At 35.8% G+C, this 25,263-nt stretch overlaps 1 protein-coding gene and 1 non-coding gene across 3 annotated transcripts in view; one reads left to right on the top strand and one right to left on the bottom strand.

Annotated features, from left to right (window-relative positions):
• The window catches only part of IMMP2L (inner mitochondrial membrane peptidase subunit 2), a 905,603-nt gene that overhangs the window by 627,446 nt on the left and 252,894 nt on the right, over positions 1–25,263 (bottom strand). The window lies entirely within an intron of this gene.
• On the top strand, positions 11,613–11,719 carry LOC130027828 (U6 spliceosomal RNA). The gene has a single exon (XR_008793055.1). It is a non-coding gene; the product is annotated as a U6 spliceosomal RNA (small nuclear RNA).

The following is a 25,263-nucleotide window of genomic DNA, read 5'->3' as shown; positions in this document are numbered from 1 at the left end:
CGGTTTTGCCTAGGGCAAGATCCAGTAATAGGTTTTAGCTTTGTGGTGGTAGCAATGGGAAAATACACTGGCAAAAAAAAAAAAAAAAAAGGTAAACTTGCTGGTTTCAAAAGGTCAACCTCAGAAGAATCACAGAAAATCAAAAGTATGGCGGGGTGGGGGGCGAGGGAATGAATAAAACTTTACATCTTTACACAAATTCTTTGCTGTTCTTCATACCTTGGAGACATCTGCAAATTTTACCTATTATTTATTGCTTCTAAAGTAGGTAGAGCAAGGTCCAGTGAGCATAGAAGGAACAAAAGCTGGAGGAACACAGTGAGAGAAGACCTCCAGGCTCAGAAAACCAGCATTAGGATTGTGTTTTATCCATCTGCAAAGATGATAGTGCCTGAGGTAACAGAACCGGGCATGACTTGATTACATGGCAAGGTCAAGATTGGAGAAACGAGGGAGCTCTTCAACTTTAGAGCAAATATGATATCTGTTCATTTAAAAAATAACTTGATCTGATTAATATCTTTATCACAACAAACTTTTTCAAGGTTTTGTATTTTTATATTATCTCATCAGGCAAATATACATGTATATATATGTTTATATGTGTAAACATATGTAGTTAAATAGAAATGCTGTCAAACAAACAAACACTGCCCTCCTATTGTTCATCTATTTGTTCAAGTGGGCCCAGTAACGTCTCCATTTTGAGACTTGTTATTACTGTGTTTGGCATATTGAATATGTCATGGGTAGCTTGGCAGGCTTTGCCGTGCAGGCGGGATACTCTCGGTAGCTTGCCAGGCTCTCCGAGAGGGGAGGAGGAATCGAACCCAGATCGACCATGCTGGCTGCGCTCAAGGCAAATGCCCTACCACTGTGCTATCACTAAAGCCCAAATAGAATGTAATCTATTATAGGAGAATGAAGTCATTCATAGAAAAAAAACTGAACAAGTGACAAGATTTTAAGTCAATTCAGTATAATCTTAGAAGCATGAAACATACAAATAATTATATAATTAAAGAACAAATAATATAGAAATTCCATGTGTTTAGTATGCACTCTGCACATACTGAAGAGAGATTGTCATACTTAATCTTTTAGTTTAAGAGTAAATAGGCATATTCACTTAAAATGATTAATGAAAATAATTACTTATGACAATTCATTATTATACAATGAACACTATTTTCTTCTCTATGTGTTTGATAAAACAAATTTTAATTTCTGGTAGCGTATGCAATAATTTAAGAAAATCAAAAGTAACTGAAAGAAGAAATAGTCATAAAAAAGAAAGAAGAAACAGTCATCAAGCCATAGAAATGTGTGCTTAAATTCAACTGAGTCCTATTTGAAAGAAGACTTATTAAACACAAATATGCCATCCCCACAGCACCCCCCAGCAAATGCTTTTTCTAAAGGGCAAGACCAAAGTCCACTTAGAAATCTTCTGGAAGAACACTATCTTTGGTTACCTTCTCCCAGGGGCAGTAGAGCTATTCTTTTCTATCACTAACCCCAAAGCATGGTTTGGATTCCCTACCTTCCCATTCCCTCAGGACTGTAATTCATTACTGCTTCCTTCTCTCTGCAGCATCTTTAATCTCTGTCTACTACAGTTTACCTAGCACATAAATATCGCTCAAGCTTCCTACAATTCAAAAACAATACTCTCACCTATGACTACTTCTTACCAATCTATATCCCTTTTCCCTTTTACTTTCCGACTTCTGAAAGAACCAATTAAATATCCCTGCCTTAATCTTTCAGTGGTTATAGACCTTGATGCTCAAGTTTTCACCTGTCTTCCCCCAATAATCTCAAAAAAAAAAAAACTGCTCTTCAAAGTAACCTCTGATACTCCCTCTGGAAAATCCAATCATTTTTAGCTCTTAGCAAGTTTCTAACTATCAGCACAGGTGGTCATTACTTCCTATTTGAAACTTTATTCGCAATTCACTTTTTGAAACACACACACACACACACACACACACACACACACACACACACCCCTTATCTAGAATCTATCTTCTTCTAATAACCCTACCTGTCTTCTTCTGGTAATTCTACAATGCTTCTCTGCAACTTCCTGGATCTTTTCCAAATTCTAAAATCTTTACATGTATCAGGACTTATTTGAAAAATAAAGAAATAGGCAAAGAGGGTTCTCACTTGAAGATAAATTCTGGATACCATCCATGTCTATTTCAGGCATGTCCCTTCCAATATTACTAACAAAATAATGCGCAGCAATCTTTCTAAAATGAAAAATCTGAATTCCTTATTAAAATCCTAATATAATAATATTCTTAAAGATAAAGGTCAGACTTCATAGCATTACATAGGAATGTATTTGCAATCAAGTATCTACCAATTTTTCTAGCATCACTGCTGTGGTTCCTCTTAAGCATCTAATATTATGATTATACTATCTTGGACAACTTTGCACTTCCTTGAATATGCCATGATGTTTAACACTTCCATCCATCTGCCATTCCCACTATGTTCTCATTCTAGAATACTTCTATGCATACTGAATAATTTTTTCTTATCCTGCAAACTTCATTCACTGGTATTTGCATGTCATTAGTCTGTACAACTCCTATTTCTATTGCACCATCTGTGTATCTGTGTATGAGTATATGTGTGTGCAGGTGTATCTCCCCCACTGATCCGAAAACTCTGATTTGCTTTTTCTCACGCCTACCAAGAAGCTGCCCATTAAATATGGTGGGAGGAAGCAGGTTTACATCAAAAGGAAAAAAAAAAAAACTTCATTCAAAGAAAAAGAAATGTGTCAAGTGAATGCAATATAGCATAGATTTCATTACTTGGAAGTTATCATTACCTGCCTCCCATAATGATAAATAAACTTCAATGTCACTTTAAAGAAACCTCTTCTACAGTAGATCTGATTTTCTTTTTTTCATAGCGTTCAGTATTATTCTTGAGCACAGTGACAGAATGTAATCCCAGGACTGAGAAGTCTAAATGCGTTCCATTTGTCATGAGTATTGTATTTAGTGACTCGAATTTTTATGCAGATAAAGTCTATCAATTATCTCATATATTTATCAGAGTTCATTATAAAGGAAATTTTTTTCTCTTTTAAAAATATGAAGCTGAAGACAAAAAAACCTTATGCTATTATGTGAGCAAATTAGCTGTCAAAAGCAACTTTAAAAGGCTTACCAAATAGCATCCTACCCTTTGGAAAGCAGTTTCAAGCTAGAGTTTAATCGAAGTAACTTCTGCACAATACTGATATTTCAGTAATATGTGTGTGGTAAGTTTGACCTTAAAAGACCTCCATCTAATGAAAACACAAGTATTTATCTGCTTATTTTCTTACTCATTGCACATTTCCTCAGTCCTCTGGAAAGATATGACCATAAGATTGTACTTATTGCTATGCATGCAAAACAGGCATCCCTAAGAACACTTACCTGACAGAACAAGAACACATTTAAAAATCTTAATGTAAAGAAGACTTTCAGAGCCAAATAACCTCTGTTAAGACTGTCACATTCTCCAATGACATGCCTAGCTGATGGAAAGACCAAAATATATCATTACAAATGTAATCACAATGATAGCTTTTAGAGCTAAGTAACACAATTGTGCTTACTTTATGCTCTTTGTCTTCTCAATCTTCCTTTTGCTACCAGTGGTTTATGAGTTCTTGAGTTTCAATCACATGGAAAGCTTATTTAGAGAGATGGTTGAGGAGCACACGAAGTTTTTGCTACATGAGATCTGTGGCAGGAACCAATCATGTGCATGTCTAAGTTTCCCTTTCTATATTTCAAGACATTGCTGATGTGGGAACCATATACTACTGGGCCAGGTCATTGCAGAGAGGCCCGCCATGACTTCCTACTTTCATCTCTGCACAGACCCATCTACCCAGTAGAATATCGTGGGGAATCTCAGTGCAAAATACCGCCATACAATGAATTTCTACCTTAGGAAAAAAGGTCACCACTGACAAATTTCTCAAAGCTGATCACATTTAGTTAACAATCCCAAAAGTCTGTCTTCTTCCCTTGCACATCTTTCCAATATCTCACTTTACTTTGTTCACATTCTGATCTCAATGGGCATTGTGTTATGCTTAGATCACAGAAATTACCTACAAACAAGACACTCCATTTGTTCCTTAGTGTACTTTAATCCATTCTCCATTGGTGCCTATGAGTGATCATGTGAAAACATAACCTGATGAAGTGGCTTCTTGTATATTATTGAAAGATTTAAAATCCTTATTATGATTTCCAAAGGCATCCAAGTAAAGCCCCTACTAATCCCCTTCTGGATCAGTTAGTAGACACCTCCATGTGCCCCCCACCCCTGCCATAACTTCCTATCATATCTCATTTAAGTTATAAACAGATATTTGTCCTTAAACTAATGCATTCATTTGGTTCAAAGATTTGTACTCATGGTCTTCATATGACCTTGCTCTCCGTGTCTCTACTCATTCATGCAATTATTGGGGATCTCCCACATGCTAGACATTAGAATACAATAAAAAATAAGAAATGACCCTTGACCTCTAAATAAATGACTTCAGATTTATAACATAGAAATATGTCTTGAGATACTCGAAATCCATAAATCAACTAATAGTTCTATATCTTTAGAGGAGAAGGTTAAAAAGTAAAGTAAAGTAAAGGCCCTCTGGTTGATCGTCGATTTGCTCACGCGGGCCCAGTAACGTCTCCATTGGAGACTTTGTTGTTACTGTGTTTGGCACATCGAATACGTCCCAGGGAGCTTGCCAGGCTCTGCCGTGCGGGCGAGATACTCTCGGTAGCTTGCCGGGCTCTCCGAGAGGGGCGGAGGAATCGAACTCGGGTCGGCCATGTTGGCTGCGTGCAAGGCAGACGCCCTACCCGCTGTGCTATCGCTCTAGCCCCAGAGGAGAAGGTTATGATGAAGTTTTGATAGAGTTAACTATGCTCTGAATAAAATTGTAACCATGAGGAATACTTTGAACAAGGTCTAGAATCATGAAATACAGAAGCTTCGTAGTAAAATAAAAATAGTTCAGCATTACTGGGACATATAATGTGAAGCTCAAAATAGAAGAAATATGTGTTGCAAACAAAGGCCAGGAGTCAGATCACTCCATAGCCCTGACTTGACATTTGACTTGACATAATTAAAAAGTATGAACTGGTCAACAGCAATATTGTGAATGCTTAGGGAAAAGAATGACAGAGGCAGATTTGCAGTCTGATGGATACTTCTAGAGTACAGATTGAATGGCCATAAGAAAGTGAACAAACATAAAAGAGGGCAGTGGAATCATCTAAAAGAAACAGTAATGACAACAATCAACACAGTGGTGGTAGTTATGCAAAGAAAAACATGGGAAGAACTAAAAATCAGTTTAGTGGGGGTGATCTGGAAAAAATAAAAACTAATAAAATGAACTCTAAATACAAAAATGCTCTACAAAAGACCAATTTTACATGGGAGTTCACACACAGGATACAAGGAGGTGTATGTGCTTTGCCTTAGGACTTCAGGAACAGGATATTCATTCCACATTGGTTGACAAGCATTTCCTAAGGGAACTGAACCTCGAGGAGTCCTAAAGCTTTGGACTCGCAATGACTGAAGTTGAGAGCATTTAAAGTTAAAGGGAAATCCTAGCCAAAATCTCAAAGATACGCAGAATATTCTGAGAACTAACAATTATGCTTGGCTGGAGCACAGGTAGCATAAAGGAAGAAGTAAAAAGGGCAAAACTTAAAAATAGACTTGAATCTTTAGTTCTGGAAGGGTGCAAGTACCTGAGCAGTCAGTTCAATTTATTACATATTCCATTTTGCTTTAAGTACCATATGCATTTCCTCATTTAAAAAAAATTAATAACCTGCTAGAGTTTCCTGAGCCAATGCATAAGTTTGAAAGTCTTTCCATAGGAAGAAAATGTGTCTCTAACTTTTCCTTTATTTACTCTGCCAATATCACTCAAAATTATCACTTCCACCTGGCTTTTACCTACACCTGTTTTCTCCAGAAAAGTAAAAATTAGTGTAATCAAAATATAATATAGTAGGTAGTTTTGAGGTGTAAAAACAATGAGAAGACATGCAATTCCTACTAAAAAAATTACAATACTTTGATCTGGTAGGAGAGCCTTTCAAAAATCAAAGTTATTACATAATAGGAACATTAAAAACTTCCATTAAAAGGAGGTTAAAATAAGAGGAGTCAAAAGTCTTAAATAAGATGTACTCATACTAAGAATTTTTTTTAACTGAAAGGAACCTTAATAATTTTACCTACTTTTCCTTGAACCTTTCTAAAAACCTTACTGCTAGTAATTTGGGCTGATAAATGTAGTCAATAAAGAAGAACCTAGATTTTTAACATCCCTTCTTCAAAGCCTGTCCCTCTTGTGGTTCTCTAGTAGGCTATCTTTGGATTCATTTACAGTAAAATAATTACCAGCTCCCTAAGCAAGACACATAGCAGGTTATCTATTGTTCCTTAGAGGACTGTTGGACTGTTCTTAACAAGCATTCTAAATTACAATAGCAGCTTTATTGCAATTAACAAACAGACACGAATCAAAAATCCAGTTATATCTCAGAAGAGAAAAGGGCTTTCTAAAGTAGGCAGCTCTGGTTGTTTTCCAAACAACAGTTGTGCAAAAATAAACTCAGAGATAAACCTTTAAGTATATAGGCACATTTCCCAGAAATAGGGAAGAGAGAGAGGGGGGCTTTGCTTCTGCCTATTCCCAAGAGAAAGAGTAAACTTGGGACAGTTTGAAGAACTAAGAGAGTGAAGATGTGAAAAATCGGAGCACTTCCCATCTAAGTAAACTTCTCAGGCCTCGGCATTTACAGCTTGTCTGTTAGACAAGCTAACTCATCCCAGGGATTGAGTTCCAAAGCACAAACACCAAGGCGTTAGTTACTCTGCCTCCATTTACACAACCTATCTAATATTGAGAGGTATCAAAATTAAGTTGGCAAACATTCAGCCTATTTGAATTTCTTGTGTTTGAATAAAGGCAACTGCCTAGTGTATAGTCATAGGAATCCTCTGGATTCGCTCAGAAGTCTGAAGGGATTAGAGATCTTGCTTGTAACTCAATGAGTCTTTATTTTTCACGATCAGAAAAGTTGTCTCTTAATGAGACATGAGCATGGCCTAAATGTCTTTCTAGGCACATAATAATAAAATGCTCTCCATAAATAATTTTTTCTTCTATTTTGTTTGGGGGCCACACACAGCTGTGCTCAGAACTTATTCCTGGCTCTGTGCTCAAGATTACTCCTGGAGGGCTTGGGGCCACCATCTGGCATGCTAGGGTTGAACCCTGGTTGACTATGTGCAAGGCAAGTGCCCTACCCACTGCACTATCACTCTGGCTGCTCCATAAAAGAGTTGTACTACCAAATTCAAGTATTCCAAAAGGAAATCGGAAAGCCTGGAAACTTACAGAGAGTATTTCTGCTCGCACGGCAAAACCTTGCCAGCTACCCATAACATATTCAATATGTCAAACGCAGTAACAACAAGTCTCACAATGGAGACATTACTGGGCCCGCTCAAACTATTCGATGAACAATGGGAGGACAGTGCTACAGTGATACCACAACTTAAAGAGACCCCTGATTAACACACATGTACCTACATTACAATGAAAAATACACAGTTGTCCGTGAGCATCACATACAAGTATGTGAACATCATTCCGGATGTGGGAAACGTGGCATCCATCACAACCAAGAATGTCCATGCTAATCTTGTGTAACTCCTATTCATCAACTAAAAATAAAAAGGAGGTAGGGGGAAATAATTGAATAGTTAAGAGCAGTTTTTCAAAAGTATTATTTGGAGACCTATAGTAAAGACAATAAAATCTGCATGAGTCTGGAGAGAGTTCATTAGTCAGCAGCATATTTCCAAGATGCACCGGGCTAAAGTTTAGCCCTAGCACCACATATCCACCACCCAGTGCCACCAGATGTTGACTTGGACACTCTGGGTCTGCCACCAGATACAGCGCACCACCAAGGTGGTCCTGGGGGTCCTCAGAACAACTGTGCCTGAGCAGTTCCACTGAATCATCAGGAAGTTCTAGCTCTGACCCACAAGGCTTGGTTGGCCAAGTATAAATAGGAGTGAGTGGCCCTTAACCACTACTAATTTCTTGGAAGGCCTAAATGAACAATAATAATAATAAAACAAATTGCCAACCTATTAAACAGAATACAAAAGGGAGTTGGAGTTCAAGAAAGCTTTCCAAGCCTTACAGCCTAGATTATGTGGAAGACTCCTGAAACATCTCGTCTACTCTTAATAGTTTAATTTTGGATTCATCCAATGGAAAACAACTAAAATTCTACAGAGAAACTCAGCAGAGCTACTAAGTTTTACAGAGGTTTTATCCATCTGACTAACATGGGGATGGGTATTGTCACCAAAACTAAATGGACATGTCACTATATTCACCAGCAAGAATGACTGATTGAATTAGTATTAAATATTAAATATAAATATATCAATATTATGAATATAGAGGAACTATGCTGCAATTTAAGGGTAGCAGCTAATGCCAAGGGTCACCAAAACATAAAAAATTAGAGTCTACATTAAAGGAGACCACAGAGATTGTGTGGCAGTTGTTTGTTTCCATAGAATCTATAATACAGTTAAATAATAACAAAAACTGTTTCACAACTACTGCTGTCATTTAGCAGTAGAAAGTTCGATGCATGAAATCCTATCATTAACATTACTGCAAATCATTGAACCTAAAAATTATTTAAATAAGCTAAATAATAAATCCTGGGTAACTGATTTAATAAATTCTGAAAAAATATTATTATTGGAGACTTTAATACTCCACATAATGGATAGAACTATTAGACAGAAAATTTGAACACAATGAAACAACTGATCTAACATATCTACAAAATACAACACACAATAAATGAATATATATTATTTTCAAGTCCACATGGAACATTCTCCAGGATAGACCATATGGTAGCCCATAAAATAAACCTCAATCAATTTGAAAGGATAGAAATAATACAACATGTGTTCTTCAAGCTATTCAATGAAATAAAATTAAAGATCCAAAATAGTAAAACTTTGGAAACTCACAATTATGTATGTACAAATTAGATATCTGCTAGTTATGACTAAATGTTCATAACTTGTCTGCACCCCTCATGTTGCAATGGTGAAACCCTAACTGGAAGATTATGATATTAGGATATTAGGTGATTCTTGGAAGCTAGTTAGTTCATGAAGTTGGAACACCATGAATAGGACTGAACACCCTTTAAAGAAGTTATAAAGAGCTTGCCTCCCCTTATTCTGCACTCTGTAATGTGAGGGTACCAAGACAAGGGGGTCATATGAAAGTCAGGAATAGTCCACCAGAACCCATCCATGCTGGTACTCTCTTCTTGAACTTTCAGTCTACAGTAACATGAGAAGTAAATTTAGATTTTGAACAAACCACAGAATTTGAAAGCCATTTATAAATACTCAATGGGTTTTAAATAATAAACCATAAGGGGTCAGGGAGATGAGCTCAAGTTCAATCACCGGATCCCCATGGCCCCATAGTACTTCCAGACATAGCCCTGGTGTGACCTCCAAGAATCACTAGATCTGAACACCATCCGTACAAAGCTAAGAACTGTTGACAGTTTATGCCAAGGTTCTCCAGAGCACTGCTAGAAGCAATTCCTATAAAAACAGAAAATGTCAAAGGGGAAATATAATTGCAGCAAGTGATAGAATAAGAGCTAAAAAGGCTCTGAAAGAAAGTAGACATTAATTCTATGTAAAAAAAAATGCAAGAAAATTATCCAGAGCAGAAGAAGCAAGGCTGGAAAGAGGAGTTAGAAGATTGCAAAGGTAAGAGAGATAGTTAAGTAGGGAAGGTACTTGCCATGCACACAGCCAACTTAGGTTTGATTTCTGGTGTGCTATATAGTCCCCCGAGCTTTGCCATGGATGATCCCTAAGTGTAGAAGCAGCAGTAAGCTCTGAGTACTGCATGTTCTGGTCAGAAAACAAAAACAAAATCATAACTGTGAATCTATGTGGCAAAAAAAAAAAACAGAGAGAAAGAGAAGTAACAATCTTTTATAGCTTAACATAGAAGAGAAGTATCAAGATTAGTGATACATTCTGTAATAATAAACAGACCAGAGCTAATATTGAATAGGTGCCTAGTAGAACACACTGGAAAAAGACAATGATGGAAAGGAAAATTAGGGAAATGTGGTTGATATTCAAATACTTAGTATTCAAATACTTCAAATATTTTTGAGTAAAACATCATCAAATTTTGCAAAAATCAAAGTATAATCACATTTTTATTTTTTTAATCATTCTACCTCATTGCTATCATGGGTAGTGATTATGGGTAGAAAAGATCTTCTCTTTATTATATCACACAAGTTTTTCAAGTGAGGCCAAAAAAAAAAAAATCAGCCCTACCTCTGTCTGATTCTACCACACTTACTAGCACAAAGCTGAAGACATTGTAGTAATTTAATAAAACATTTACTGCACAAACAGTGCCAGATTCCTAGAGAAATTTTGGACATAAGCTAAAGAAGATTTCTTTTATTTTGTAATTCAGTTATCCTTTAATTCAGTTGGCTATCCAATGTAATTGAACAAATTATAACTGAATTGTGCTTCCTTACCCTTTAATGCTACTAGAAAAGAACTCTTAATATCTTCTTCTACTTATCTGTAGCAATTTTTAAAGAAACAATGCTTAACAAGGAATAAAACCAATTAAGGGACCCGATCTTTGTTACTGTTGTTTATATCCACAAGAAGGTAAAAGCCATCTGCATCTAAAAAGCATAATAACATCTGCAACACAGCAATGTGCCAAATATATTATGTTTATTATAACTGTTATAAAAAATTTAATGAAATAAAAGCACAGTGATTCAGATATTTACAAGCAAATTTAGACTGAGAGCATAAACCCTTAGCAATATCTTTTACTGCAAAACTACTGCACACTATATACACATACACATATGGGACTCAGTACTATAGAAAATACGTTAAAGGACAGCACAGGTGAAAGGATCATCCGGCTGAGGGAACACATGAGGAAATACTGACTTGATCATGATTTCAAAATCTTCTCATACTTGTCAGACTCCAAACCAAAACAGATAAAAGCAGGTGGTCATGGTAGTAACCATGTTAAAGTATGAGTAGAGTTAAAGTGTAAAAAAAAAAAAAATAGAAGGAAACTTCAAAGATGTTAAAAATGGGCTTGTTTCGATTGTTCACAATGGCACTGAGGCAAAGAAACCTATAACTGAATGTAGAAAATGGGCATAAGAAATTAGCAAATTTGGCCAGAGTGATAAAACAGCAGGTAAGGTGTACACACATGTGAAGGGGAAGGAAGAGAAAGGAAGGGAAGAGAAGAGGAGGAGAAGGAAAGAAAGGGAAAAGAAGGAGAGGGGTGGAGAGGGGCGAGAAGGGAAGGAAGAGAAAGCCATACAGAGAAACAGACACTGACTCCTTTTAGAAAAATAAGAAAAATAATCAGGAGAGCACTGGGTATGTAAAAATCTGTGAGACTTGTGCTCGCTTCAGCAGCACATATACTAAAATTGGGATGATACAGAGAAGATTAGCATGGCCCCTGCGCAAGGATGACACTCAAATTCATCAAGTGTTCCATATTTTTTCACTGGACACCACTTAGAAAGGAATCACAATTCCGTTTTTCTGATTCTTGGTACATACATTCAAAATTGTATACAAATTTGAAATGTCTGTGTACTGATCCTCAAACCAATGAATAAAAACTTAGGAAAGAAAAAAAATCTGTGAGACTTATAGCCAAGCAATCATTCCTGGAAAACAAGCACAGAAACTATTTTTTAAAAATTGCAAACAGTCCTTGCCTTATCACTTGCTATAAATTTCAAGAGGTATATTTTTGATGCAAAATAGTTAAAAGAAAAAAACAGCTATTGGATACATTTATACCTAGTTTTATACATGAAAAATTAAGAAAATTATTAGAAATATTTTTATTTTAGTAAAAGTGATATGTAACTTAGTTGTTTTAGTACAGAGATCTGTGGAAGGAAAAGATGACTTACATAAGAAAATGACACCTGCAAATAAGTGGTACTACATGGAAAGTATCATGCTAAATGAAATGAGTCAGAAAGAGAGGGACAGACATAGAAAGACTGCACTCATCTGGGGAATATAAAGTAACAGAATGGGAGATGAACACCAAAGAATAAGTGAGATAAGTACCAGGAGGTCTGCTCCACGGCTTGGAAGCTGGCAGCACATGCCGGGAGAAAAGGCAGCACAGATTGAGAAGGGAACACCAAGTAAAGGGTGTTTGGAGGACTCACTCAGGATGTGAGACACATGCTGAAAGTAGACTATAGACCGAACACAATGGCCACTCAATACCTCTATTGCAAACCACAACACCTTAAAGGAAAGATAGAGCAAAAGGGAATGCCCTGCCATAGAGGTGGGGCAGGGGAGGATGGGGAGGGTGGGAAGGCTACTGGGATCATTGGTGATGGAGAATGGGCACTGGTGGAGGGGTGGGTACCTGTTCATTGTATAACTGAAACCCAAACATGAAAGTTTGTAAGTCTACAACTGTAGACTCTCATGGTGTCTCACTAATTAAAAAAAAAAAAATTAAAAGCCAAAGAAAAAATGACAGCCAAGTAATTTCTTTGAGTTTTCTAAGGATGTCATCATAAACAGAAACAGCAAATCAAGTTTTATACTAATTTTTTTAAAAATCAAATAAATGTGGAATTTGAAGTACTTGAGAGAAAACAATTTGTCAAGAGCCTTATCTACTATTACTGAGAATGGGCAGAGACAGTCCCTACTGCCCCGAATCAATAAAAGACATAATAGATTTTTAACAATTTTTTTCATAATAAGTTAAATTTTCTGCAAAATGAGGTAACAACAATTCATTTAAAATTTGCCTAATTTTACAGTGATCACAAGTAATTTAGGAAGGATAAAATAAACCATAAATAAACAGGAACTTCTCCAATAAAGAGTTGAAGCAAGTTGTTCCTCAGAGACACTTTTTAGTACAGTGTTTATTTCCCACGTTTATAAAGATGTGCAGAATTAAATCTCTCGCAAAACAATGACAATAAGTTCTTTGGGGCAATGAAACTTCAAGGGCTTTTTAAATTATTATTATTGACTGCAAGACTGCATCTTTACAATTGAACAGAAAATCGCAAGTGCAGAGAAGCACACTCAGGCTAACCAGGCACTGGAGAAAGTCCAATAAAATACAGCACTGACCTCCGGGAGCCACAGTCTAATGGAGAGGGAGAAATGTAAATTATTACTTCCAATCAATGAAGGAAGGACTGAGGGAGCCCCGTGCCACAGTCATGGAATGCAGAGATGAAGTAACTCAATTAAAGGGTCAGGAAAGGCTTCACCTGTCAAGAAGGGAAATAAACTTGCCTAGAGAAAATCACACAACAATGCCCTTCCAGGGACAAGCAGCAGCTCAGCCTGAGACCTCATGAGAGGGAAGTGGAGGGACTCAAAGCTGAACTGAACCTGGACATGAAATCAGGTAAGTTGCCCAGGTTATGTGCATTTAGTTCAAAGGTAAAGAAATGAGGGAAACAATTCTAGAAATCCTAGAGAAAGGATTCAAAGGGTCACAGGGAGGAGAGGATTTAGGGAAGGACCATGTACTGGTCTCAGTTCTTTGTCAAAGAAAAATAAAATTCTAGAACAAGGAGCATGTAGATAATAGTAGTGAGATTTATAAAGAACTAACAGGTACCATAGGGGCAGTGTGGCACCCTCAAGAGAATGAGTTAGAAGGTAAGGACTTCCTAAGTGAGCTAAGGAGAGATGTGTGTAAAAGGTTTATCTGGCATGATTAGCGCGGATGTAAATTTGTGCTTGCATATAATGGCCACATACTTGTTGCACTGCATGTATCACTAGCATATAATTATGCAATTAGGGATATGTAAATTAGTATTTACTCAGGGCTAAGTGAAAAGTAAGACCATGCTAGTCTTCTATCCACTGTTCAAGCTCTACTGCTGGTTGTTGGTAACCATAATGTTGATCATTATAGGTAGGGGGCTCAAAGCCCCTTAGTTTTTCTTTAGATATATGACTTAGGACGTTTCTTTCTAATAGCATTTCTTTCCTCAGTGCCTCACCTATAACAAAACTATTTCAGAGTTCCAGAATGAAATATTTAGGCATCCCCCAGTGATTATATTATAAATCAAAAATGAGGCCAAGGCTGCCACAGAGGCTGGGTGGGGTGAAGGGGACGGGTTGTGGGTGGTGGGGGGAATGCTGGGACTATTGGTGGTGGAATGAGCACTGGTGGAGGGATGACTACTCGATCTTTGTATGACTGAAACGCAAGCACGAAAGTTTGTAAGCCTGTAACTGTACCTCATGGTGATTCACTAGTAAAAATTTAAAAATTAATTAATTAATTGGGCTGGAGCAATAGCACAGCGGTAGGGCGTTTGCCTTGCACGCAGCCAATATGGCCAACCCGAGTTCGATTCCTCCGCCCCTCTCGGAGAGCCCGGCAAGCTACCGAGAGTATCTCGCCCTCATGGCAAAGCCTGGCAAGCTTCCCGTGGCGTATTCGATATGCGAAACACAGTAACAGGTGTCACAATGGAGATGTTACTGGGCCCGCTCAAGCAAATCGATGAACAACGGGAGGGCAGTGACTGTGACCGTGAATTAATTAATTAATAAAAAAAAATAGTCAGACTTGGATCATATCTGATTTGAACATCTTGGATCATATCTGATTTGAACATCTTCACAATAATTTGCGATGCTGGGAAAAAGACCACTACCAATCACTAACGTGTATCCTAATTCTAAATGTTTTCTCCTCCCCATCCTGTCACTACCAAAAAAAAAAAGTCTTCAGTTCGATAACTCCTCACACTTATGGCTTAATAATTCCATATTATTCTTAGTTTTGTTTCGAACAGGCTTTTCTTTCAATATAAAGGCTATGCTTTTGACCCATCATCAGTGAATCATATACAGTAAGTGGGTTTTCTGGGAGTAACGCAGTTCATAGAAGCAGGAGATCCAAATCAAATCAACGAACCTTAAAACCTGCCTATCCAAGAGGCAGGTGTGTATGTGTGTGTTTGGGGGCTGGGTGTGGGGGGGGGTACAGAAAGGGAACTGAGGACACTAGTGGAAGGAAGTGGTCACTGATAGTGGGACTGGTACTGAACTACAGTATGCCTAAAACTCAACTATGAATAACTTTGTAAGTCCCTGCTGTGTCTTAAAAAAATTTCAAAGTTAAAAAATAATAATTTACCGGGGGCTGGAGCAATAGCATAGCAGGTAGAGCGTTTGCCTTGCACGCGCCCAACCCGGGTTCGATTCCCAGCATCCCATATGATCCCCTGAGCACTGCCAGGGGTAATTCCTGAGTGCAAAGTCAGGAGTAACTCCTGTGTATCGCCAAGTGTGACCCAAAAAAAGCCAAAATAAATAAATAAATAAATAAAAATATAATAATTTACTGAAGGAATCTCCAGCAACTACCAAGGATTGTTGAAAAGCTGTGACTAAATCACACCAACGGTGATTTAAGTTCTTTCTTCTTTGCCCTCCTACAGCAAAGAAAGAACAGCTGGCCATCATCACTCATAACACTATCCTTTCACACAGTGAAAACCAAGAAAACAACCATGTTTGAGAATGCCTGTCAAAAGATAATTCTCCTGGGAACTACTTATGGCCTCTGTGTCTATGACTCCACTGACTTGAAGACTGTAATTAAGTCCCTATTCAGATCTTGCTTCTCTAGCCTAAACGCAGTTCTCTAGACTTCCATCACAGAGCACATTCTCAAACTTTTTCATTTCTGTTGGACTGCTTTGGATTCTCTCCAAATTCTATGGAATAAAGTCATGACCAGGGCCACAGGGGGGAAAAAAAATTGCTCACAGTATCTTAGTATCTTATTTTTATACACTGTTTTTCCTTTCTCTGTAAGTTGTTACTCTAAAGATCCTTAACATTTGTCATGATTATTTTTAAATCAAAATCTGTTTTCCTTTTGAGAAAACTGGAATCCTAGCTGATTTGGTCATACTAGCATATTACTTGTTACTAATAAAAATGAAAAGCACCAGACAATCATTGGAGAGTATTATCCAGTATTATCCACTAATTTGTGGCTAGCCCCCATTTTCTGATATATGCATAATTTTTAAAATAAAGCTATTAAAAAATGGAAGGAGGAAATATATATATTACATATATAAGATTTACAGAAACATAGTAAAGAAACCATGAGCACCTTCTCAAAAGAGTAAAGACTCTATACTTTTGATATACATAGTAAAACCAAAATTAAAGTAAATTTTCTGACGCCTTGAAGTAATATTCAGCAGATTCAACATTTAATGCAACTAAGTTTCTATAAATATCACCCATGGCTAATAATAATAAAAGACTAAGAAAGAAAACTTAAAAAAAAAACCAGAATTTTATTTTCATAGTTTTTTCAGTCAGTATTACATAGAGAAGATTAGTATGATTACTTTTTACCCCTAGCGAAGTATTATGTAGCAATGAATGGACTCTTCAATCAGGGAGAAGATAACTAATACTTTAGCCTACAAAATTATCATGTAAATTTAACTGGTTCATACTGCAACCCTTATGACTCCAAACATCTGTTCAGTACAACTTTTTCTTATAATACATGAATTTTCAAACTGCATATTACAGCTTTCCCAGCATATTTATGACATGATGGTCTTGTCCTTCTAGATAGAGATTTTTCAGGTGTGACCTGCATTGAGATACTGGAGTCATTTAGTCACATCACCATCTGCTCAGATATATTTTCATCTAAAATTATATAGTATTAACAGCTATATTAGAAAATGATCTTCACATAATTTGGCACTTAATTACAAGCAGTAATATCTCACTAACCAGAGGTCACCAATTCAACATTATGTGTGAAAAATAAGAACCAAAGATGAGAACCACAAAAAGAACAGAGACCGGTCCAGTTGTCAAAACACATTTTATTACACCAATGCACTACAACTAGCAGTGCAATATACGACAGACTTCAATCTCAAGCTAAATTCTCATAATGCAGACACATTTCCATCAGTTTTCACTTCATAAAAAGATTATAATAAACAAATTGGAAAACATTCACCATCTTATCACAGAGAAGCTTGTTAAGATCAACATAATATAAAATAATTCAGATACAAGTGAAGAGAAGGAATTATTCCTGAGAACTCCAAAACAAAGGAAATCTCTAACCATAAAAGTAGAGGTATAAAAGTTTGCAATTATTGTGCTTAACAATTCACATATACTAAGTGAAATTATTATGCCTATGGCTGTCACTAAGAGATTCTTTTCTACCTAGTCGATGGTGCCATATGGGACGTGTTGCTTCACCAGTGCTACTTAGGTTAGAAAAAAGTAAGTAACAATCACTAGAGACTTGAACAATAAAACACTGGCACATGGAAAAAAATAATTCCAAATGGATCTCAGAACTAAATGTAAAACATGTGATATAAAATTTCTAGGAGGAAATGTTTATAATTTCTGATAAACTTTTCTAGGAAGGATGTTAAATTCATCAAATTAAAACTTCAAAAGAAATCATTTTCACATAGTGAAAAAGGCGAGCCATTCCACAATGGATCAAACATCCACAATGGAAGAAAATATTTGTGATAAATATATCTGATAAAGAATTAATATCCAGAAATAAAGTCTTCTAGATTTAAAAGATAAATGAACCTAGAGAAAAGCACCAGAAAATAAAAATATTTCACAACAGAATATGTAAGAACAGTCAATGCACATTTGAAGATATAAATGACAGATAGCCAAAAATCTAAAACACATTAGAATATCTATACACTACATTAAATGGCTAAGATTAAAAACTGACAATACCACATCTGAACAGGCATATCCCTAAAGAGAATTAATATAGACGGCAAATAAGAGCTGTTCAACACCATGAGCCATTGAGGAAATAAAAATAAAAATAAAAAAGAGGTATTCTTACAAAAACTATTAGGGCGACTAAAATGGAAATAGTGGCAATGTCAATGCTGACAGGGTGTGGAAATCAGATAAATCAAGCATTTCTTATGGGAATGTAAAATAGTGCAACCACTTTTTAAAAATTGGCAGCTTCTTAAAGCAAACAAAACAAAAAAATGACATACTACTGAATATTTATATTAAAGAAATGAAAATTTCTATCTGGATAGAAGTATGTTAGTATTATAACATCCAAGATATGAAAATATATAAATAGCTTTTAATAAACAAGCAATTTATTGGTCACCAATAAAAAGGGAAAAATAACTATTGACACACATAAATGAACATATTGGACAGATACTAAGAACAAGCTGAGTAAAAAGTGAGGATATATACTTATGTATTCTCTGTTTACTTTAAGAGGCTATATAGGGCATGATTTCTATTTATATAATATCTGTGAAAAGACAAAAGTATAGACATAAAAGACAGATTTGTTGTTTCCAAAGATTCACGGAGAAAAGAGGAAAAAGTAAGAGAAGAGAGTAAAGGAGGATAAGTATGATTATAACAGGTCAGCATAGGGAACTTTTAATGAGGAGGCAGTTCTGTATCTTGGCAGCAGAACTGCTTATATGAATTTGTTTTTAAGATAAAAGTCCATAAAGCCATATATACATGTAGACACATATTATTGTATAAGCTAGAGAAATGTGAATAAATTTGTGAAATAACTTCATGATTTTCTTCTTCTACTAAAGTTATACTGAAATTACCATTGGCAGGCAAAACTGGATGAAAAGTACACCGCACTCTTACAAATTAGTTTCCACTACGACACTATAATTATTTCAAAACAAAAAACAAAAAAATGCTAAAAATACGAAGGTATAAAGAATATAAAGAAAAATAAACACGCTTATTATTAGTGAGAGTGTAAAATAACAAACCATTGTAATAAAGCATTTAGTAGATCTCTTTAATAATTAAGCATATTACCAGAAGAGAAATTCCATTCCAAGGTCTTTATCCAAGAGAAATGAAAACATATGTGAACACAAATACTTGTATACAAATAATATTTAAATATTCAAGCCAACTTTACTCATTCCAGCCAAAACTAGAAATAACCCAAATGCCCAATAACAGATGAATAAACAAATTGTTAAATATTAATTCTGTGGAAATTGCATGACAGTAAAAAGAGATAAACTACTCACTTAAGCACTGATATGAATTAACCTCAAAATCATGCTGCACAAAAATCCAAAATCAAAGAAAACATATAGTAAGCATCTATTTTTATTCCAAATCTAGTGTAGGAAAAAATAAGTTCATTGGACAGAAAGACAAGTGATTTGGGTAGTTAACTGAAGGGATAGAGCATCAAGATATATCTTGGGTTGAAGGAAATGTTAAACTTTAATCATGATTGCTACTTACAGAGATGCAGCAAACTAAAACATTTAAATTTTATTATATATACATATGTTATACCTCAAAAAACTGGATGCTCATAAAAATAAGGTGTCTGAACACAACAGAATATCAAGCAGCAATTGTAGCACTTGCAGCACTGTCCTCCATTGTTCATTGATTTGCACGAGTGGACACCAGTAATGTCGCCATTGTGAAACTTGTTGTTACTGTTTTTGGTATATCAAATACGCCATGGGGAGCTTGTCAGGCTCTGCCTTGTGAACGGGATACTCTTGGTAGCTTGCCGGGCTCTCTGAGAGGGACAGAGGAATCAAACCCGGGTGGGCCACATGCAAGGCAAACATCCTACCGGCTGTGCTATCGCTCCAGCCCAAGTAGCAATTAGACGCCATTAATTTCTTGCACATATAGTACATGGGAAAAGGGGGAAGTAAGATTTCAAGTACAGTGTCTAGATATTAACGAGAAGCAGCCTGTTGCAGTGATTAAAGATAAATACTCAAGAGACAAAATCCAACTTGAAATCTTGACTCTATAGCTAAGAATTATATACTTTGAGGCAAGTTATTCAATCTTTTTTTGACAATAGAATAAAAGTTTTGCTTCACAGGGCTGCCCTGAGGATTAATAGAATTAAAGTTAGTAAAAGTTTTAAAAGAGTATCTGGTTTGTAAATATATATATATATATATATATATGTTAAATATTTATTAAGCAAAACACAAGATAGTATATTTTCTTCAAATATAAAAATATACTTAAATAATAGAAAGAAAATTTATAAGAACATTTATAAAATATATTGATACACAGTGCAGGTACAAAAATAGAAGATACAAAATAATGCCAAAATAAAATTAGAGCGACTATATAGTGATAGATGATGAGAATGTACCACAAGTAAACCAATTCTGTGCACTTGGCATCATAATGGAGAGAAAGAACATTCAAAAGACAAAAACTATCAGAACCACACTTGATTTAAGGGCCAACCTACAAACTTCACTACTTGTCCTGAATTACCAGACCATATTTTGAAGATATATAGGATACTAATACATAAGAAAGAAGCAAAACAAAGGCAGAGATAGAGGTACCAGGCTAGTTTCAAACACTAAAACACACGCCATATAAATTTTAATGTCCAGTCATGTTCAAGAAATGAAATCCTATAACAGAATTTGAATAATTATCCTTTTTTATTTGTCTCCCCTGGAAAGTGAAAACTTATGACAATGGATCTAAGGGGTTGTGCTGGTACAAGGCAGCAGACAACATACTCAAAAGAGTACATCTTAGTCACCATCACTGAGTACTAACTGTGCTAGACGTTCTTCAAAACCCTATAATCAAACAATCTCACATGCAACATAAAATTAGGAGGTCACCAAAAGATCAAACAAGATCTTGTCACTTTTTTTGCAGCAAATACAGCCCTATCAGTTGTGTTTTATCAGAATACCTTAAAAACTGGGCTAGATAACACAGTAGTAGGGCGTCTGCCTTGCATGTGGCCGACTCAGGTTCGATTCCTCCGCCCCTCTCAGAGAGCCCAGCAAGCTACCGAGAGTATCTCGCCCACATAGCAAAGCCTGGCAAGCTACCCGTGACATATTCAATATGCAAAAAAACAACAACAACAAGTCTGACAATTTATTGTGAGACATTACTGGTGCCCACTCGAACAAACTGATGAACAACAGAAGGACAGTGACAGTGACCTTAAAAACTAGATATGAAACAGAAAAATAACTGCTTTTCTATTTTAAAAAGTAAAAAGAACAGGTCTCGTGAAAAAATATATTGTTTTCTTAAGGTAACAATTTGTTGGGCTTCCTGATTGTAAGCAGTATATACTCAAAAAAGGAATCTCATGTGAAATAATGTTTTTAAAGACCCCTGCAGCTACCATGCAAACAGATTTACATACAGTCTGTTCATATAAAGGATTTTATTGGTCATACAGGACCCATATTAAAAAGAGGGGAACAAAAGAGCAAACAATCTTCAAAAGCAGAATGCCCTCTTATCAACAAAACTACAGTATACAAACAATCAAAGTATCTTAACAGGCATGTGAAATAAAAAGGACCTTGATTTGTTCTTTAAGGGAAAATCTCTCTCTCTCTCTCTCTCTCTCTCTCTCTCTCTCTCTCTCACACACACACACACACACACACACACACACCCTAGGCTTAGGTACCTAGAACATGTTCAGTTGAATGGTTGAGAATGGGTTGAGAATGTTGCACTGCTCTTCTGGGATCAGGTTACAGGAGAGCAAAGTCAAAAATCTGTAACAATTATCACACCCTATAGCATACCTGAGTAACATCCTGTTCTATCCATGAGGGATTTATTTGCAGCTTGTTTACAGTTTCTCAATCCTCTCTGCATAGTCAAATCACCTGGAGATCTTCATAAAAGTATAAAATACAGACCCCACTCCTGAGAAATTAAATCAGAAAGGCTTGGCTGTTGGCCATGGAATCAATTGAACAATTAAACTTTTTCTGTAATTAATCTTGTAAATATTCAGATGCTATTCTAAGAAATGATATAGAATGATGCATGTTCCGGATACCCAGATTCTCCTTATGGTGACATCTTACAAAACATGGTACAGTATCATAAGCACGATGCCAACACTAACACAGACATGGCACAGAACAATTTCATCATCACGTGTATCTACCAGTTGCCTTTCCATAGACACAACCATCTTCTTTCAATTTTCCCACTCCCAAATCCTTTAATTTGAACCTTACTAAGAAATAAAGTCCCTAATAGAATTGTTCAATATATAATCATTGGCAAGTATGTTCTTTCACTAATAATAATTCCCTGGAGAATACTTCATGCATTACTCCTTTTACTACTAAGTAGGAGTTCACATTACATATGAGTCATAGTTCATTTAACAATTCACCTCAAAGAACATCTGAAAGGACTGCTGTTTGGGGTAATTACTCCAAAGACAATCTCAAAGATGCTGTGAACATTCATGTACAAGATTTTGCGTAAACATTGTCATTTCCCTATTTCCCTTGGATAAAAGCATAGGAGGACCCTTTCTGGGTCAAATGGTATCTTCACAATAAGTTATAAGGAACCAACACAGTGGGCCAGAGCAATAGTGCAGTAGGTAGAGTATATGTCTTGCATGCGCTGACCCAGGTTTGATCCACCGCACCCCATATGATGCCCACCCCATCCTGCCAGGAGTAATCCGATTGCAGAGTCACAAGAAACCCCAGAATACTATGGGGTATGGCCCCTCCCCCCCAACAAAAAAAATCACATCACTTTCCAAAGTGGCTGTACTATTTTACATCACCACCAGAATTTTATGTGAGTGATAAAATGTCTTCTCTCAGAGAATGAAGTGTTGTCATTTTCTTATATCAGTCATTCTGAGAAGTGTACAATAGTCACTCCTTGTGTTTATTTACTTTTCTCTAATGATCAATGTTGAACATATTTCTGTATGCTTATTTTCCATGTGAATATCCTCTTAGTGAACTTAGTGTCTTTTGCCCATTTTCACATTGGACATTTGTCTTTTGCAATTAAACTGAGAGTTGTTTATATATATATATATATATATATATATATATATATCCATATATATATATCAGACATTAGACTTTGTAAAAATTTAATTGTGTGGTTAACAACTACTTTATCCTTGTCTAACTTATTTTTTCATTTTCATGATAAGGGTTTTTCATAGAACAAATAAGTTAATATTTATCAATTTTTGCTTCTGTGAATTGTACTTTGGGTGCCAACTCTAAGAACCCTTTGTCCAGTCTTAGATTATGCGAAATTTACCCTACTGGCTGTTTTCCTAAAAGTTTTCGTCTTCTCTGTTGTATTTAAGTCAGTGATTTATCTTACATAATCTTCATATAAGGACTGAGTTTTAGACTAAGCATGGTTATTTTACTATGAACACTCAATCCAAGAATATTTGCTGAAATAATTATCATTCTTATTGAATTGTTTGCACCTCTGTCAAAAATAAGCTATGCTTAACAACATAGCCTAATTAAATGTTCTATATTCAGTGCTATTGATCTATGTATCGATTCCTTAGCGATATTACATTGTCTTGATTAATGTAGACCTTAATCAGAATAGCATTTGGAATGTGGATTAGGTCATGTAAGTCTTCTGCTTAAATACTTTCTAAGGGTTTCTGTCACACTAAAAATGATCCCCTATCTCTTCTCCAGGCTAGGAAAAGCAGATAACATTCAGGTTTTCAGGCCATGTCTCATGTTGCCGATGCCATGATTCCTCCTATCAGCTAACACCAGTCGTCCTTTTCTTGATCTCAATAAATCTTCATTAGAAACTTGTGTATTTTTTGTAAGATCATCCCCACAAAATATTTTTGTCACTTCCTTGAAAAACATGTGTGCATACTCATTTAGTTTTTACAATAAGTGTAGGAGATGTGATAACTGTCTTCATATCACAAATGAGAAAACTGAAGCCGAGGCAGGTTAAAGGTTTAACAGAATTATGCATCATTCAAAGTGGCAGACAAGAATGTAGAAAGATTGTATAGCAGAGAGAGTACCCACCTTGCATGTATATACCAGGTTCTATCTCCAGCACCCAATACAGTCTTGGAGCACTGCCAGGAGTGACCCATGTGTACAGAGCATAGAGTAAGCCCTGAGCATCACCACTGTGGTCAAAATTCAAAAGAAAATTTAAAAAGAAAGAAAGAAAGAAACCAACCCAAGTAAAGGTTCAGTCTAGAATCTTTGTGTGTTAGTCATCTCGATACATTAAAGAAAAAGGAGGAATAAAAATTATAAAAATTAAGACTGCTTCCTTTTTATCTTTGACTTCTTTGATGAACAGTTTTTATATGAGTCCCTTCCAGATCTGGTACCCTCCCACACATAAGACTACTGCTATTCTTCGGAAATAATCAAAAGGATATATCCTTATATCTAAAATATTTCAAATAAAATGGTATGACATAGAATACATTTTAAGAAGAACTTTCTCAGGAACTCATTTGTGAGATAATTACTGAGGCTACACCATTTCTTGCTTTATACTTGCCTCCAGTGACATAAACCCAAATAGAGTAGTATTCACTAAATTTTCTTCTCAAACTTAATTGTACCTTACCAACCTTAAGAAAGTTCATTAGAGAACATTCTCTGCCCCATCATAACGCTCTAGAAAGGAGAAGATATCCTAATATAATTAAAATTAATAATTTTTAAATCACAAAATAACTGAAACTAAATATTTTAAATGTATTTCTAAGTACACCGTTTCCACTTTTTAGTCTATTCTAATAAAGTATCCTCAAAGTGTTTCTTTCACTAAAGGGACTCTAGAAACTTAAAATATTACTATTTCTAGTAATCTCATCATTATATGAATAACCCTTGAAGTTTGAATATACTCACCCTTCAAGAGAAAAAATATACCAAAGTAGTAGCAACAAATCATTGCTAAAATAAATTTTATAACTTTGCCTCAAATATAAAATTGTTATATTCTTGTATATGCTCACAGTTTGGAAGCTGCCAATCTCAATTGTTTGTTCCTGCAATACATCTCCTCATCCCTAGAGAGTGTTGGGATTTCATGACTATACAAAGTTAGAATATCCTTGTATTTTATTCTAAAAGACTTCCTTCTGATTTGGGAAAGAAATAACTTATGGTCGATTCTCTT

The sequence above is a fragment of the Sorex fumeus genome, unplaced genomic scaffold (assembly GCF_029834395.1).
Source record: "Sorex fumeus unplaced genomic scaffold, SorFum_2.1 ptg000037l, whole genome shotgun sequence".
NCBI lineage: Eukaryota > Metazoa > Chordata > Mammalia > Eulipotyphla > Soricidae > Sorex > Sorex fumeus.
The sequence above is the reverse complement of the archived record's forward strand: the minus strand, read 5'-3'. Positions and strand labels throughout refer to the sequence as shown.